Source organism: Pleurodeles waltl, chromosome 8 (assembly GCF_031143425.1).
Source record: "Pleurodeles waltl isolate 20211129_DDA chromosome 8, aPleWal1.hap1.20221129, whole genome shotgun sequence".
Classification (NCBI taxonomy): domain Eukaryota; kingdom Metazoa; phylum Chordata; class Amphibia; order Caudata; family Salamandridae; genus Pleurodeles; species Pleurodeles waltl.
Genome location: NC_090447.1, coordinates 1,158,070,416 through 1,158,089,898, shown reverse-complemented (window position 1 = coordinate 1,158,089,898; position 19,483 = coordinate 1,158,070,416). Strand labels below are relative to the sequence as shown.

The following is a 19,483-nucleotide window of genomic DNA, read 5'->3' as shown; positions in this document are numbered from 1 at the left end:
CTCAGTGATAAGGTCCAGTTAGGCTGAAACTGGTATGGCGTTGCTTGTAGTTTTCTCGAACTGGAGCAAGGACTGGCTGTTCTGATTGGAATGTCCCTGTTGCGCAGGACTTAGTTTGATTTATATATGGCTCCTGTCTGGAGTGGCAAAGTGTTCAATAAATGGTGGATTGGAATGCAGCCCAAGCAATTACCAGAAGCTGAGACATTTACACGTGTTTCATCCACTCCTTCTGTGTTTTTGTTTGCCATGTTAAGTAGCACAGTTATGCCCAGACTTGGATCCAGTGCTTGTGCCACAGGACACAAGCTGCACCTCACTGATGAGTCCCAATGAGACTGTGACCAACATGGAGATGTTTTGGCTCCTCTTTACTGGAGCAGGACCTAGTCTGATATGGATTTGTCTGGTCCTTTTCTGAAGTAGCATAGTGGGCAAACATTGATGGACTGGAATCCGGTCTGAGCAACTGCCAGTGCCTTCTGCAAGCTTTCCACTCATCACTTTTTCTTTCTTTAAAGAAAGTTTGTGGTTAGTGTGCCATTTTCATCAAAACAAGAAGCTGCTGAGTTACTTAAAGTCACTGTTCCTGTGAATCTTATGACAAGGGAGCCTTCAATAAATGCTCCTTTGAAATACAGTTTAAAGAATAAAGAAAAAAATGTCCCCTGTGGCACTAATGAGACATTAACGGGACAGAGAGTTGCTTGGGAGAATTAAGAGTCACATAGAGGAAAAGGAGAGTGGTCGGAGGAACGAGGACCAACACACAGGGTAATGATGATGGATTGGGGAGAGCAAGCAGGAGAGGGAACGTGAAAGGGGTTGGGAAGCTTTGGGAAGCCGACAAAGAGGTATGTAGATGTAAAATAGGCCCCAATGCACTTCTATGCGAGCACTCCATTGGAGGAGGAAGCATACCCCGAAACAGCCAGTAGAATTAGGTGAGACATGAGTAGTCCACTGGACTGAGCCAAGAATGATTGATAAAGTGTCAAACCAAGGGCAGACAGAGGTTCATTAGAACTACCCAATGATAGAAAGTGGTGGGCTCAAAGCCCACTGTAAGTTTATTACAGACAATAAGGGCCTGATTATGACCTTGGCGGATGCGATACTCCGTCAATCGTTACGGATATCCCATCTGCCATATTACAAGCTCCATAATATCCTATGGAACTTGTAAAACAGCGGGCGGGATATCTGTCACGTTTGTGACGGAGTATTCCATCCGCCAAGTTCGTAATCAGGCCCTTAGTCTGTTTGACAACTGCACTGTCAAAAGCCAGGCCTAAAAGGAAGTAAATTGTATCCAGGTAAATACTTAAACGTACATCATTTGAGTAAGTCATTTGGACATTTTAGATATTGATTTGAAACCAATTTAACCTGAAGCCAACCTAAATCAAGATGCTACCAGGTGTTCATATACACCGACTTTTTAAAAATATTTTTCAGTAAAACGAATGCATTACTTAACACTTTTTCAATACATAATATTTATTAAACAAGGGGACTTATTACCTATAGCCAATAGGAAATCATGTCTCGATAAGAAGCAGTGAAAGTGTCAAAGCATCAGCCCTCAAAAAGAGAAGTAAAATGGTCGGGATTTTTTCAGTATGCTCCACAGAAATAGCTGCTCCTTTGAAAAACGTGTCTGACGTGTAACATAAATTGGCACAAACAACAAAACAAAACACTTTCATGACAAAGAAAGAATCATTCTTTCCATCAGAATCGTCCTTTTCATCCTGTTTAAATTATATTTAAAAATGCATGGATTTTTTATCATGCTGTCGACAAAAGCCACTCCCAAGTCAATGAGGTGGGGATATTAATACAACATGGTGAAATGTTTTACCTGTTTAAAACCTTTTTAATACCTGGATACCTAGCAATCAACAACTGACAAAAGACTATTAATCTTTGCAGAATGTCTGCTACTGCTTGCACCTGGTGAGTCATGTGTTTTTGTAGTAGCATTTGTTTAATTTGAGCTAAAACATTGTTTACCGAAATCTGGAAATTATGCAGCTGATAGTGAAATATCTGGCAAGCGCTGATTTTCCACAATTACTTGGAAAATGTCATGGTTGCAGAGTTATTTTGTTCTAGTGGCCAAGCCATAGCCAGTACCTGTAAGTGAATCAATTCTTCGATTAAGTGATTGTGTTAGCAGTGACAGCAGTGAGATAAACTTTGCATGACCATGCCAATAGAGCTGATCGTCTAAGATCAACAGAGCATTTTAATTTGCAAAAATCTCTTTGTGATCCAGTAGATATATGAGCATAATAGTACTTGAAATCTATACCATAGATGAGGAGAGCTATACATTGGCCCCAACCAGATAGAACTCTATTGACTCCCCGTGCCAGCTCACACCATCTTCAAAACCAGCTGGATCCTTTACAAAGTAATCACGAACAGCACGCCTGCTTATCTTGCATACCAGCTCACCATCTTTGGCTGTTCTGTGCACATCAGGACACCATCATACAGCAAACTAAGAAGTGTAAAAAAGAAACCAGGCAGTAGGCCTTCACCATGCATGCACCCATGATCTGGTTCTTCTCTGAAATGACATTCTGGGCAAAAATTGATGTATTGACATGCGATCTAAGCACCAACCAGTGCCTTCTACAAGCTTTCTATTCATCACCTTTTGTTTCAGTAATGATCTGGAAAACATCCTCATTACTATAAGGACTGGCACAGCTCTGGTCCAATTTAGAAAAGATTTGAAGAAACACCTTGTTAATGATCACAATTCATTAACAGTCCACAAACCAGCTGCCTCGATTGTCATGGGCGGCTCCTCCGCTAAGGCGAAGGAGCGTCGCCCCGCTGGATTAAACATTTTTTTTTTTTAAATGATAATAACTTATGCAATGTTATTATCATTTTATTTTTCCTGGGAGTAAGGGGTGGGTTGGGGCTGGGCTGGAGGGAGGAAGGGGGCCAGAGGAGGGCTATGCACTGCAATGTGCACAGGTCTGTAGACATGCGCCCTTTGTATGTTCTATACCTGGCTGTATTTCACAGCCGAGTGGAGAACATGCACAGGCTCCCACTCCCAGTCTGAGCGGTGAAGCAGGCCGCAATCACAATGCTGATGTCGTGCTGGTGACAGCAGCGTCATGATTGGCTGGACGCCTGTGTGCACCTGGGAACAGGAAGAGGACGAGGACGGAGGGGATACAACCGCACCTCCCCTCGAAGGTACATTTTTTAATTTTTTTTTGCATTATTTTATCTTTTTTTACCCCGTCGCACCCCGTCCCACCCCGCCATTAACGTTCAGTGGCAGCTGCCACTGTCTATTGTCATTCAATTACTTTCTGCTTGTTTTTGACCCTGTACAGACTCCACTGCCTTTTAACTAGGTTCTTGCTATAGAAATACCACATACATAAATGCACACATACATTGCCACAACTTGAGTATATTCTTAGGCCTGTGAACCCAGCAGGTACAAAGAAGCAATACTGGGCCTTCCTGCTATGTGAAAAGTATCTTATGTGTATGTAACCCCTTATACAGGAGTGTGCTCTAGGGTATGGTTAAATGAATCCTTGAACAATTTTAAAAGGTACTGACATCTGAAGTAGTGCAGGCATAAAACCTGATAAACATGGTGAACAGTAAACCTCTCAAGAATAATGGATATTAAATACAGACTGTGCTATTAAAGAGTGTATTTGTATAGTTCTGAGCGCTTGTTTGTAAAAAGTATTATGGTCAATGGCATGAACATCCTATCTGGTTTGTGCAAGGTTCAGCAGGGCAGTGTGCCATTATTCAGTGCCAACATTATTAACTGCAGATTCTGTTATTGAAATGCTCACTGGATAAAGAGGTGTATGCTTAGCAATATGAACTGAAGATGTGTATTTAAATGGGCACTGAGAACTGGGAGTATCCAGCAGGACTATGCCTAGCAAGTATACCACTGTGTTTGTTTGGGGCTATGCATCACCTGAAGTGGTCTACCAAGCTTGTGTCATCAGTAGTTGATGTGGACCCTAGACTACCAAAGTTGATCATTAAGGTTGGACACAGAAGGCCGGTGTGGCCCAGCTTTTGCTTCTGTGGCTGTCTCTTATAGCATCATGGACAGGGTGTTACTCAAGGCAAGGGAACTATTAGACAGGAAAAAACAAGTACCTTACTCTCTATGTGCAATATACACTAAATCACAGTCATAAACAACAGGAGGGATTTATGAGTAGGCTCCAAACACACTATGGATGGTTATACATTTGCATGGGCCCTCCATTAAATACAGTCCCGTACATTTTCCTTGGCACTAGACAAGCACAGGTGTGAATCAACTAACCAGCTTGAGTGGGAAAACAGACAGCCTTTGACCCATTCATCTCCTATAACTGTCTGTTGTTAATGAGTATAGGGTAACGATCAAATCTATCCTGTCAGAGTCTGTCACTAACACATCTAATTTTAATAGGGGTTAGTGGAACACATTTCCCCCGAAACATGCACACACACAAGAAATACACACTGTTATTTTCAAATGCTTATTAATATGTTAAACCCATGTTGTAGTGCAGTGTATATGAATAAGTGTAATTGCAGATATAAACATTTGGTCAGTAAAATAAAGGTACATTTTCTTAAAAAGAATAATGGGCAACATATTTGCAACATAGAAAACAAGGCAATCTTTGGATGAAATATATGATGGAATACTTTCCTTTTTCTTTTCTAGCCCTAGCTATTGTCTACCTTAGCAACAAACACTTGTAAAAAAAATATTAACTTCCTAAATGCCAACAGCACACATATGTGTTCATAATTCAATGTTATTCTAGCCTGCAGCCTGCTCACAGCAGGAAGCTAATCTTCATTTATAAGATATTACTGTTCTTTCACGAAACAGATAGCTAGCCCCAACAAGCACCAGTGTGCTCCATGTGTATCAGAAACTAGTATGGTATGATTCTGTCTCTGGAATGCGTGAAGCTTAAGTCTTGCCCAGAGGCTCACATTCAGACCTCATCTCCGTGAGCTACCGAAGGCTAAACAACTCGCGCATTATTACCAGACACCCCCACTCCCAGCTTCATTGGCTTTAAGCCTAATGTCCATAGAGCCAGCTACTATGGTTTGAACAACATACTTTGATTAGAGTGTGTATCAGTGAGAGCATGGTCTTTGGGGATGTATGAACATGTGTGCATATGAATGAGATATATGTGCATGTGTAACAGAGCCTGTGCCGTATGTACTTATGGCACAGGACATACCTTTCGCCATTTGAGGCACCATTGCATGTATAGCACCAACATATAACCATTTCTGCAATGGGAGAAATTTAAAGTGCAAACATGTTCATAAGGTGAAACATTTTTCTGCACTTTAAATTTCTCCCAGTTCAAAAATGGCTGTATTTTTTCAGTTAGAAGTATGGTACAGTGTTCTACTGGCTTCTGGGAACACCAGACCGTAAATGCAACACTGAACAAAAAAGAGAGAATTAAAATGGAAAGTTAACTTAATCATAAGGTAACTTTTCATTTTAATTTTCTTCAATTTAAAAGCATTGAGGGACATCATTTTGCTCCCGCCTCCAATACTGAGTTGACAAAGACTTTTATTTAAGAGTTAAATGCCTTAGTGCTTAAATTAATCACCTCTATGCCTCACTATAGGTTGTAAATATGACTCCAGCACTGCTACTTATCAGGCCTTTGTATCTGCAGACAGATGATAATGTAAAATAAACACAGCCTTCCCTTAACTTTAAAAGGAAAAAGTGGCCCTGTGCTTATTTAAAAATGAACTCCAGGCTGTGATCTACGCTGAAGGGGTCTGGCAACTCGTGATCGATTGGTTGGAGGCACCTTTGCTAGGCAAAAGATTTTGAATTTGATCACATTGATGGTTAGGTCGCCATTGAAGGTTACTTAGGCATTTTATTGTGAAAGATAGGTAACTGGCCCTTGAGGGGTACCTATTAATATACCATTACCAAAGACTAGATGTGAAGTTAAAGACATATGAGCTGCTGTTCTCAGCAGGTCAGGTGGGTTTTCGTGTTTAGGTTTTTTGAGAGAGCAAAGTTGAAAGTTGATTTTTTTTTTGCTGATATGGGGGGCATGGTAGGTGTACGAATCGAATGAAAGCTTTTTCACTTTCAGGCCACCTAAGAACTCAGCAGCCCATTCCTCTTTGCATCATGAAATAGTCAGAAAATCATCTTTTCTGAGTCTTCTTGAAATAAAATTGGTTCTAAGATTATCTTGACTCAGTAGTTCTAAACTTCTTTGTGCCAGTGCCACCTTTGTTGCTATTCTTTTATTGTATATATGTCTTTGTGGAGCACCCCAATATTCAAGCGATTGAGGTGTGCTCAGGGGCAGTGGCACCAGGACACTGATGTGGGAGTGGCTGACTGCACATCCTATTATGGCTGACTTTTACTAGAAAAATGGTGGCAAGGGGGGCATTTCATTTAGGAGCCTCTAGCTCCACAATTGAATGTGCTATATATAGCCATCAAGTAAATAAAAACATCCTTGGCTTGCGCTTTGGTTCCCTTTACCATTCTCCTTGGTACCCCTGATCCAAACACAGGAAGATGGAGACAGGAACAGGAAATAACAATGGCTGTAGAGGATCTATTACTTTTTATAGTTTCCCTATTGTGCCATTGTCTTGGCCTCCGAGCAGAAATAATAGTGATCGACCCTGTAATTCTATCAGGGGTCAAACGGTGTGTGGTGTCACTTTCACTACCCCACGCATTTGGTGAATCAACATCCATGAAGTTAACATCACCTTTTGCTTCTGAAGTCTTCACATTAGTGAAGGGGGTTCCAATTAATTGACTATACCCAGAGTACAGCAAGAGCATCACGATAATGCAGAACTACACAGCACTGATGAGTTTGATTCATGTTGTGTTGCTGATCATTCCTTCTGTGAACAACAACCTGTGCTTCCGCTGTGCCAGGTGATGATTATACAGCAGCGCTCTAAGATATCTGTTGTTGCTTTTAATAGAAGCAATCATTTAACTGCACGCCTCACTTCATCCTTGGGTAGCTGTATCTTGTACTTTGCCATTCACAAAGCTGCTGATGTTGTAAACTATAATTAGAACCTAATGGAGAAGAACAGCACGGCATACGTACTGAAATTGTACACAAGGCCCCTAACACATTGCCTGCTTACTAAGGAGGCTTCTTCAGAGCTGAATGGCAGACTTTAGAAGACCCCAGATGCATAAAAAACACAACTCAGGTTAAAACCATTGCATACATTTTCTAAAATATGGTCCCATTTCCGTGCAACAGCACTCAGCAAAAATGTATTTTTGAAAGAGCAAGTAAACGGGAAATGTCACAATTAACAGTATATTCTTGTCTGTTGCTTATGTCAAATACTGTAGGACACATTTGCAAGGCTTTACAGTCGTGAAAACATGCTTTGTAACAGAAGAAATGCTTTTTAGGGTTGACAACGCTTCTTTGCATGAGTATGCCTGTTGTTCTATAAATTCATTAGTAAATTGTACTTAATCTTAGAGTAAGATGCAGTAACAAATGCTTTGTGATCCAAGAGTACTTATGGTAGATATCTCACGCCTACTACAAGAGTAAGCAAAATTATTCACAAAAACGTTTTGGAATAAGGACCTTTGAAATTAAGATTATTTTCATAACTAATCATGTCATGCCTCTGGAAATTCCCGAGTAAGTCAACCGTAGGCCCGGAGAACATAATTTAACAGTCAGACCTGGGTATTCATGTGTGTCACATACCTAAGCCGTGGGTAAGACGCAGCTTTAAATAGAAAACGTTTTGTGAATCATTTCCATTGTCATTGACACAGCCTTTTTTGTGAGTAAGCATGCCTCACTCCTGGAAATTCATGAGTAAGTCATACCTAAAACTGTACTCAACGAAAATAGTTTATGACTCAGGGTTTGACATTGAGATGTGATTCACATTTAAGAGAGAAGATACTGCTCATAAAAGGAAAACTTTGCAAGCCAGCCCCCTCGATACCACTTATTTATAACAAAAATTCAGGTAGGGGTGCATTAGCTAGTTTGAGGCTTGCCCCTACCCTGAATGGCGCTGCACCATTTGGCTTCTGTTAGGTGTAATGGTTTGTTAACACATTGTGTTTTTAACAAAGACAAATCAAGAAAATACAATGCTAAGATTGTGGCTTGCCATTTCATTTGATGTCAGGAATGTGTTAATTGGCGTGGGATGTCACCTATGCTTTAAAAATGATTTTGTTGATTTAAGCATAAGAAATCATCATATGTCGCAGAAGAGGGACCAAGTCCACAGACGGTAATGTGGTACTGCTAAGCTCCCCAACCAAGAAGTCTCGGTAAAGAATGCCTATCTCTGCCGTATGGAGTTTTTTCTTGAAGTCGCAATTATAGTTTAGGAGGTGATGAGTAATACAAGTATCAAAAATTAAAAATCAAATCATGTTTGAGCTACAACCAATCCAAAATGAAACATTCGTTAGAGCACCACCATGAATGATTTGAGTAAAATCTATATAAGAAAACCAGATAATAAATGCACCAAACTTTGCTTTTCCGTTAATGTCAGTGGGAGTGACCTTTATCACTGAAATGTATGAAAATCAATGGTATATCATGAGAAATGGCAAGGAAGTTAGAAAATGTTGAATTCTAGCTACTATTCTTTCAAGGGGGGAGGCTGTGTCAAACATCAGGCTGGCTTGTGAGTACGTGAGGTGGGGGTGATGTTTGGGGCTTACCTTCAGCCTTAAAAAAATCTATAGAGTTCAGTGCTATCAAGGAGTCGTTTCAGACCTGCCTCAGACCTGTGGCCGATAGGACACTGCCCTAATGGGGAAGCTGTGGTGGACGGGGTGAAGAACAAAAAGATGCATCACTCAGTGGGTTCATCTGTCATGGAGTTCCCAGAGAGCTTCTCTCTTTGGAAAGAAAAGGTCACAGGCTATATTGAAACTGAGCTACACGCCCTTTTAAGGAGTTTGTGGGAGCAAAGGAGAATGGCACTGATGAAAATCGTTCAGTGGTGCCCTTTGGAAGGATGGGAATAGTGCATCTTTTCCAAGCAGAAGTTTGTCCCAGTCATTTGATTAATCTTCCAAAACCTATAGGCTCCGATGTTGCCTTTCTACTGGTGCTGCTTAGACTGCAGATGTTTAGAGGTTTAGAATTTCACAGCCTTAGATCCCACAAAAGGCAAAACTCTTTGGGCTGCTCACCATATTACGAGGCTTAGAATACCACTTGGCCAATGTCTCTCCAGCTCCAGCTCCTTCTGTTGCGAGCTAGCATTGCATCTGTTTTTATTTAACATTTCCTCTACAGTATTTCTGACCATGAACTCAGCTGTGGTTCAGCAGGTTCAGTCCTGAGAGGAAACCGATGAAAGTGGAAGTAGCCCTTTTGAATTTTGTTCTAGGTCGCTACAATTTTTGTTTTTGAACCAATTCTCTTAGAGTGTTCCTGGGCACAATTTGCCATATTTAAAGCAGCCTTCCTAATCCTACTAGTGCAATATGAAACCTTTGATGAAACAATCATAGTCCAATCCCTAAGTTTTTATATGCCCTCTTTTCCTACAGCATGACATATTTCAAATTGTGTAAGATGTGTTTGGGTTGCAAAATGTCCACACCACAATTTGTCCTATTTACAAGATGTTTCAGGTTATTGTACGAAGTTATTGTAGGAGGCTTAGCTGTCTCCTATGTCAGTGGCAGTGGTATCTCTCAGTCAGATTCAAGGAGAGATACCACTCCCTTGCTCTAGAGCTAGTATTTGAGGCTGTTTCCTCTCACACCAATACCTTCTACTACCTGATACGTTTAGCATATGAATGGGCTGACATGGGTGTCCCTCTTTAGCCAGGGGTTTGCAGCCTGGTAAAATAACATTTAGATAGGTCTACCTAAGCCGATTCCAGACACAGGAATGTGTATTTACCGGATTGTCTAAAATAAAATAACATTTGTGTAAAATTGAAATATGTAGAAACATCTCTCCAGTGCAATTCAGACTCATGAGTTGAACAAGGGTATATAAGTACGTTCCAAAAATAAGTGCTACTACCAGGAAGTTCTTAAAACTATACTTTCGTTTCTCTTTACAGGTCTGTCAGCCTAGCCCGAGTAACAATGGGGACTGCTGATTTGATGAGTTGGCGGGATTGCACTGTAAATCAAATATGTAACAAGTGCACCTTAAATTCTGAGTTGGTGTATGCTATGGAAGTTACAGAGAGGTACATGGACGCCTTTGAGTAACTTGTATATAACTTGTTTTTTTTCAGCTGAGAGACAGCAAGGTCGGTGGCATTGACTTAAAGGTATAGGTTGTGTTCAAGGATCTTTGGTCAACGGCGTGGGGAAATGACCTGCCCTGACACTGCAATATAATCGGGATTATTGGACTGCCACTGGCTCAGGCACCCAACACTATGATGTGAACTGAGTGCTATTTTGAAGACGCCCCTTGTAGCTTGTTTTTCTGGTGCCACAAAAGGAAGATACTTTTGGGCCACTTAAGTCTGACTGAAAATCTCTTTCTAAGAACCCCATCTATGGGACTACTCCTGCTGGTATAAGCATTACTAGAAAGGTGTAATGTGCAGTGAGAAATCAGGTGAAAACAAGATATGGAGCTTCACTGAAACCAGTGAAAACGATAATTGTCTCTCACTGTAGTTGAGCCGTTACGTAAACAGCACAAAATAAATAATAGTTTTCAGTTCATCTGTTGTAACACACCTTATAACACTGCACAGTGTATATGACTTACTAAAAGTTTTACGGTACACCCATGGTAAAGAGAAATTAAAAATGTGCTTAACTTGTTTCCCAACCTTCATGAATTGCACCTTGCAGCACTGCCTGTGCAACATACATTCTGCCCATTCATGGGTATGCAATGTAGTCTGTTAGTGTTGGAAGTACATTGTTAACTCTTTAGAAATGTCCAAAAATGTACATGGATACAACAAAACAACACATTACACAACATTATCTACTGTATTACAATCAATGTGATATTGGGGCCGTTTATAAGTTGGCGGTCAGGTCGTCCTCGGCTGGGGATGTGACTGCAAATGAGTGTGAGTAACTGAATGTACCTCAGTGCAAATTAAAATATGTTTCTATGCTTGTGAGTATGTGGAGGTATGTTTTAACATAAAGGGGTGCCTATAGCAACTTTTTTTTAAAATGGGGTCAGCTCCTGGGGACTGTTAGGTATCATTGGCTTGGTACACCATGAAAGGACTTGAACATTTAATGAGTGTCTTTGCTTAGTCTATGGCTTTTTGGGTAATTTCTATGAAAATTGCGTTTTAAATGCACTCACTTTTTTCAAAATTTTCTCAGAGAGGAGAAATCCAGCCTGCCCTTCAATCCCTCCTTAGAAGAGGTTGGACAAACTTGCTTTGCTCGTTCACTACAATTAAGGCAATTGTTCCCTTGCATATCATGTTGGTACCCTAACATAGGTGAAAGGTAAAAAAGATATTTGTTTCTGTGTTGTCTTGTTATATTATTCATGGAGTTATTAAACAACTTCAACAATGTTAATTATTGAGATATCAGCAGGGTGAAGGTCGGTGGCATTACTTACTGGGAAAATTCAAGGTCACCTCTAGTGATGTCAATAATGTCAATGGGTGTGTGTTGTCACTTATGCTCGTAGGCGTCGATACACCAAAATACCAGGGGCAGCGGAAGTCACAGGAAGTGATGTCACATAACCTTAACCCTCAGGACACTACAATAATTACATTCACTCTTACCCTAACTCACTCATTATCAGTCACTTGCTCACTCTTAATCTGACCCACCTACACATTCTCTCTCCTTCATTTTCACACAAACGCACTGTCCCACAAACTAACATACATGCTCACACATACACACTCTCACCCAAACTCTCTCTCAGTTACATGAATGCATATAAAATATACTGAAAAGTATTTTAGTTCACTTACCTAAGATGCCAGTGGAGGTTCCGTTTCAGGTCCTGTTGTACTACTTTTTTATTACATTAATAGTGAATGATAGATTATTAATCACTTTAAATGTAATAAAAAATTAGCAGAAAGGGAGGTTGGAGCCTGAGGCTGGTAATTCGAGCTACCCCTCTGTTCTTGGCACTATTTTTGCCACCTCTGAGGCCAGGGGTCATTGAGGCAGTTTCAGGGGTCACAAAGGGCAAGCTGGCAACCCCTAAATGACGTCCATGCTTGCACTACTCCTGACAATTTTGGTGAATCTATATCCATATCCATGACAGCAATCCGCCATTTTCACGTGTATGTTCATGCTGTTTTATCCAAATGTCTTCATCTGTAGATTGACTTTCTGTGCATATCCTAGAAATTAATCTACATTAATTAAAGGAATAGAATACTCACATGAAACGTTTGGTGACAAAAGCAATCGTGAAACCTCTGTTGACTGATTTTCACACTCCAGCTGACCTTGTCCTGGGAGAGCATCAGCCTTACCTACTTAGGAGGTGGCCTATAATTTATCACAAATTCATAGTGAAAAATACAAAGTGCAACTAAGTTGTATAGGCATAAGTGGTGCTGATGATTTCAGGAACTGCACATTTCTGTTGATTAGTATGCACGTTTAAAGTGTGAGTTTGACCCTAGCAAATAACCTTCATTCTTCACAAGATCTCTCAATCGGCAAACAATCCTTGTCTGTCTTAGTATAATTTAACTCTGTGGCTGATAATTTATTTGAAAGATACTTCATTTAGCACTTTATGTAGTACGGGAGGTCTAGGAGGCTACTTTGCAAGGTGTATCTAGGTACCCCAAAAATGATACTCAAGAGCCATCAGCCGTACATTGGCTGCGGGGACTAAGGTGCGCTAGCCCCTTGAGAATACTAAGTGGGAACCAGAGGATTTTCTCCCTGTCTCAGGGCATATCCCTAAGACGCAGCAGATCTACAGCAGGTACCTAGGAATTTAGGGCCAGATGTAGGTACATTGCAATTTGCGACTTGCAAATTGCGAGTCAGAGCAACTCGCAATTTGCAAGTCACAAACTGGAATGTAGGATGGTGTCCTTGACACCATCTATGACTAGCAAGGGGGTCGCAAAGGCCCACCTCATTAATATTAATGAGGTGGGTCGCAATTTGCGACCCCCTAGAGACTCGCAGCACTCACAGGGATGGTGGCCTGCTGGAGACAGCAGACCACCATGTCTGTGACTGCTTTTAAATAAAGCAGTTTTTTTTCTTTTTTTTTTTGTAATGCAGCCCGTTTTCCTTAAAGGAAAACCAGATGCATTACAAAACTAAAAAATGAAACGTTTTTGTTTAATTTTTCTGCTCTGGAATAATGTTTTTCATGCCATTCACAAAGGGGAAGGGGTCACATGGGGACCCCTTCCCTTTTGCGAATGGATTAGCACCCATTTGAAATGGGTGCTAACTGCGATTGCTTTGCGACCGCGGTCACAAAGCAATCTGGCATTGCACTGCGACTCGCAATTAGGAAGGGGACTCCCCTTCCTAATTGCGACTCGCAAACCTGTTTGGCGATTCAGTAACCAGGTTACCGAATCGAAAAGGGGCTTTGTGCATTGCCAAGTGCAGTTTGCACATCGCAAACAACGAAATTCGCTGTTTGCGACATGCAAACTGTGTGCTACATCTGGCCCTAAATGTCCCACAAACTCTTCCAAAAACCAAAAATTGAGAAGAACTGCCAGGTCAAATGAAAAATAGAGAGAATTTCACAGTCACTCTATTAGTCAAGACCTTTCAGCCCTACTGACTCTGTGACATGGCGCCACTTTTTTGTGTCATAATCTGTGTGACACATTCATAACCTTGTAGACAGTAAATGTTACCAGACAAAAAAGCGGGTTCAGAAGATCCCTTCCCTGCGGAGGGAAACTTAGTTTACCAGGACTATTCGAAGTGGAGAACATATGCCCTTTTGTTGCTAGGTGTTTGGGAGTCCCCAGTTGGTTGAGGGAGATGAGTGAGCCTTCTAGGGTGGAGATGAGATGCTTAGTACCTTCTTGGTTTACTGGTGCCTCAAACATGAAGAGGGTGCGTAGGAGCAAGGCAGCGAATAGATCTACCCATCATGCTGTGTGTGCTCCATTTTCCAATTGGACATGTGAGCACTTCTCCGATTGGACTCATTAAACATGGAGTCCTGCCAGGTTTGTTATATTCTCACAGTAGACTGGTATAATGCAGCACACATCTTTTTTTGTTCTTCATAATTAATTTAAAGTTAAAACGTTTAATTAGACAACACAGCCCACAAAGCAAACTGTTTTATTTCTAAAAAAGTCTTTAAATGCACCACCTAAATGTGGACATAGAATTATTGTTGGACTTTTTTGCTTACACAGGGTCATCCCCAATCTTTTTGCCTCCTGCCTCCTATTTTTTCTGACCTGTTGCTGTTGGCTTTTGAACTCTGAGCACTTTACCACTGCTAACCGGTGCTAAAGTGCATATGCTCTCTGTGTAACTTGTATTGTTGATTGGTTTATCCATGATTGGCATATTTGATTTTTCTAGTAAGTCCCTAGTAAAGTGCACTGGTGATGCCAGAGACTGTAAATCAAATGCTACTAGTGGGCCTGCAGCTTTGGTTGTGCCACCCACATGAGTAGCTCTATAATCATGTCTCAGACCTGCCACTGTAGTGTCTGTGTGTGCAGTTTTAACTGTAAATTCGACTTGGCAAGTGTACCCACTTGCCAGGCCTAAACCTTCCCATTTCTTACATGTAAGGCACACCTAAGGTAGGCCCTAGGTAGCCCCAAGGGCAGGGTGCAGTGTATAGTTAAGGAAGGACCTATAGTAATGTGTTTTATATGTCCTGACAGTGAAATATTGCTAAATTCGTTTTTCACTGTTGCAAGGCCTTTCCCTCTCATAGGTTAACATTGGGGCTACCTTTAAATCTGATTAAAGTGTAGATTCCCTTTGGCAGTGGATGGACATGTGGAGTTTGGGGTCTCTGAGCTCACAATTTAAAAATACATCTTTTAGTAAACTTGATTTTAAGATTGTGTGTTTGAAAATGCCACTTTTAGAAAGTGGGCATTTTCTTGCTTATACCATTTCTGTGACTCTGCCTGTTTGTGGATTCCCTGTCTGGGTCAGTTTGACAGTTGGGCTGGTTGCACCTCACACTAGACAGTGACACAAAGGGAGTTGGGGTGTAGTCTGCATTTCATGATGAGCCATCTGTGCTAGGAGGGAGGGGAGGAGTGGTTACTTACACCTGAAAGGGCTGTGCCTGTCTTCACAAAATGCCGTCTCCGACCCCCTGGTTAGTGTCTGGGGCCTGGCCTGGGAAAGGCAGATTTCACATTCAAAAGAGACTTTACTTTGAAGTAGGCCTACTTCAAAGGAGAAATTGGGTATAAGAAGGGCACCCAAGACCACAGACTTTATATCACTTCTGGACATCAAGGGGAACCTCTGCCTGGAGAAGAGCTGAGGAGAAGTGCTGCCCTGCCTGTGACTGTGCTTTGTGGAGCTATCCTGCAGTTGTTGCTTCTGCCAGAGTAAGAGGGCAAAGAATGGACTTTGTGTGCCTTCCATCTTGTGAAGAAATCTCCAAGGGCTTCATTTGGAGCTTGCCTCCTGTTGTTTGAAGTCTCAGGGACAGCAAAGACTTCTCTCTGCCAGCACCTGGAGTCTCTGAAGAGACTTCTGCTCTGACAAGTGGTGCCCTATCCAGTCCCTGAGCCCTTGAAAGGAAAGCTGGTGGAAATCTAAGGAAATCGCTTCGGACACCTTCCGACCGACGCCGCTGTTGACTCCGGTGACGCCGCCTGCAACTGACTCCGTGATCTTCACAGGAACGCAACGACCATCGCAGACCCGACGCCGCTGCAGCCCTGCTGAAGAACGCGACTCCGTGGAAGTCGCCGCACCACGTCGTGACCAACGCCGCTCGAAGTGCACGGATTCAACGTTTTGCACAGACGCCACGATCCCGACTTCGCACATCGACTTGTTTTCACTCTTCACCAAAGGTACTATACTTAGGGGTCTATGCAACTCCGTGTTAGGCGCCGCTGGTGTCAGCTTGTTGGGAACGACTCTGTCACAATGCTGTGTTAACACCTCATCGAAGCATTTTGTGTTTCTAAGTGCTATTTTTGAGTTTAATCTTTAAAAATTCACAACTTGAGTTGTGTATGTCGGATGTTTGTCGTTTTGGTCTTGTTTTGTTTAGATAAATATGTCCTATTATTCTAAACTGGTGTTGTGTCATTTTGTAGTGTTTTCATTAAGTTACTGTGTGTATTGGTACAAATACTTTTCACCTAGCACTCTGAAGTTAAGCCTACTGCTCTGCCAAGCTACCAAGGGGGTAAGCAGGGGTTGGCTGAGGGTGATTCTCTTTTACCCTGATTAGAGTGAGAGTCCTTGCTTGAACAGGGGTAACCTGACTGTCAACCAAAGACCCCATTTCTAACAATTATCAAAAACAGTGTTTTTTAATGAAAATCCATCTTTCAGCAGAAATCTTTCTTTAGTGATGTACAGTGCAATCGTTCGCCTGCACTCCATTCAGCAATGCTGCATTTGTGCCAGAGAATACTGCTGGCTGTACTCACTGACTACATTATATCGCATGATCTGAAAAAATGTCTTATCCTTCTAGACTTCACTCTATAATCAGAAACATCCTAAGGAGGTGTGAAGGGTAGGTGGCGGTGCACAAGGAAAGAGATTTTTCTTTAGGTAGGGTAGGGGCCCATTGACATCATCATTTACATGCCAGACTTGATAATTTAAATTGACATCACTCTGTCACTGGAAATCAATGAAGTAATTTCCTAGCCTGAAGACTAGAGGCATGCTTGCCTTGGCGTTCTGTCATGTGTACGTCTGCATTCTGAGACAGTTGCGATCTATGTAGCGGTGTGACAGGAAGTCCTACATAGAGTGTTTTGAAATAATATCAGCAGTTATTTGTATCCGGAGACATTTAGGGCCATATTTATACTCCGTTTGCGCCGGATTTGCGTCGTTTTTTTTAACGCAAATTCGACGCAAAACGAACTCCATATTTATACTCTGGCGTTAGACGCGTCTAGCGCCAAAGTCCATGGAGTTTGCGTCATTTTTTAGCGTGGACACCTACTTTGCGTTAATGATATGCAAGGTAGGCGTTCCCGTCTAAAAAATTGACTCCGAGGCATGTGCGCCGTATTTACACTCCCGGGCAAAAATGACGCCCGGGAGTGGGCGGGTCAAAAAAAATGACGTCCAGCCGCTTTTGCGTCGTGTTTTAGCACCTGGTCAGGGCAGGCGTTAAGGGACCTGTGGGCTCGGAAGGAGCCCAGAGGTGCCCTCCCATGCCCCCAGGGACCCCCCCTGTCACCCTTGCCCACCCCAGGAGGACGCCTAAGGATGGAGGGACCCATCCCAGGGAACATAAGGTAAGTTCAGGTAAGTAATTTTTTTATTTTTTTTATGTGGCATAGGGGGGCCTGATTTGTGCCCCCCTACATGCCACTATGCCCAATGGCCATGCCCAGGGGACATAAGTCCCCTGGGCATGGCCATTGGGCAAGGGGGCATGACTCCTGTCTTTGCTAAGACAGGAGTCATTTCAATGGGGGTTGGGAGTAAAAAAAAATGGCGCAAATCGGGTTGAGGCGAAAAGTTTGCCTCAGCCTGACTTGCCCCATTTTTTGGCGCCCAAGCTCCATATTCCCCTACGCCGGCGCTGCCTGGTGTACGTCATTTTTTTTTACGCACACCAGGCAGCTCTGCCAGCTAACGCCGGCTAACGTCATTGAATAAATACGGCGCCTGCATGGCGCTTCAGAATGGCGTTAGCCGGCGTTAGATTTTTTTACGCACAACTGCGTTGGCGCAGTTGTGCGTCGAAAAGTATAAATATGGCCGCAAGTGAGTTGTATAGTATGAGGGAAACTACAAAGCAACAAAGCCCTGAACAGGAAAAAAAGGAAAACAACTGGGGTGTGTGGAGGATTGGGTGTAGGGTAGAGGTTGAATGGTTGCCTAGGATGAGCGGAAGTGAATAATGAGAGGCGGGCAGTAGGAAACACGGGGATTGGTGAAAGCCCTTAAGGACAGTGGCACGGCTTTGTTTCAGCTGATCCTCAGTAGCCACATGGTTATCTGGGGGCGAAGGGTTGTTTGAAGAGCAGCGACATCTGATTCTGTCTGAAATGAAGGAGTGAGCCTGCCTGGCATGTGTTCGATGGAATGGAACTCCACAACCAAGGTGCATTGCATGAGAAGGCTTGGTGTTGATTTGTTCTTTCTTGCATCTTTAAGTCTGCAGACTGACAATGCTTGTGCGGAGTTTGCACATTCCTCTGTAGGTTTTTCTCTAAGATGACCAGAAGGAAGGAGTGCCACTTCTGAGTGATACAGCATTTCTGGAAGGTGAAAGGCATGCAATGGAGGTCTTGCCAGGCGCAATCACACTGTAAAGTCTATAACCACAGGGCAGTTTACAGGGGCCAACAAGGGCAGAGAGCATTAGCAGCTGCTGCACACTACCTGTCGTCCTCATCTCTCCTTTACTTGTTGAAAGCAGCTGCAGGGTCCGTGGAAGCCCTATAACCTCGACAGCGCCTGTTTCCTGCATCTACATCAAAAATGCTCTTCTGACCACCTTATGTTACTAGGAGGTTTTATCCAATATATCCGCCATGGTCTTGTCAGCACTTCCCAACTACTCTGCATGACCTCAAATGGATTCTCACTAAAGAACTTTGTTCCACAACTTCGAGAAAGCCATATCCAGGCATAGCCTGTCTTCAGTTACTTGTTAAATGTTTGTGGGAACTTGTTACCTCAAGTGAGAAGCTTATACATTATTGGATTTTCCTGTAACCGTTTACAGAAATACTTAATTTCTAAAGCACTTAACAAGCAGATAGCAGAGTGTCATATATCTACGGAAGTATTTCTTGTTTCAGTAATACCCAAGGTGCTATAAGGAGACCGTGTTCCTTCTTCGTCGGCACTGCCTCTGGCTCCAAGTACTATATTAACCCGCTAAACTGTCTACATGTGGGCATGTGTTTATGCCACTTGCATAATGGATATTTCTGTTTCTCTGGTCTTTTTGTCACATGTGTGTATAGCTACACAAGTGATACTAGCTGCAGCCATGCCGACCCTATGAATGGGTATTGGATACTGACAATAGGGGATTGTTTTTCTATTCTTGCCACCTACCTACTAAACTCTCTCCTTACTATTATAGGGATTCTTCTCACAAGTCAAATCGCAAAACAACTCAGAAGAAGACAACCCCTGCCGAACAAGGTTACCACTTAGCAGTTTTTCTCTTTTCGTTTCCCATTCCCTCTGGATTTCTCTTTGGATATTGTTGTTGCATGAAACTCCAGAGATGTTGATGGGTGAGAGGGAGTATCATTTATCTCCAGGGCTTCCCTGCAGAGATACTTG

General features: G+C 42.3%; 1 protein-coding gene across 1 annotated transcript in view; it reads right to left on the bottom strand.

Moving 5' to 3' along the window:
- Nucleotides 1–19,483, bottom strand: part of HTR2A (5-hydroxytryptamine receptor 2A) — a 300,760-nt gene that overhangs the window by 12,190 nt on the left and 269,087 nt on the right. The window lies entirely within an intron of this gene.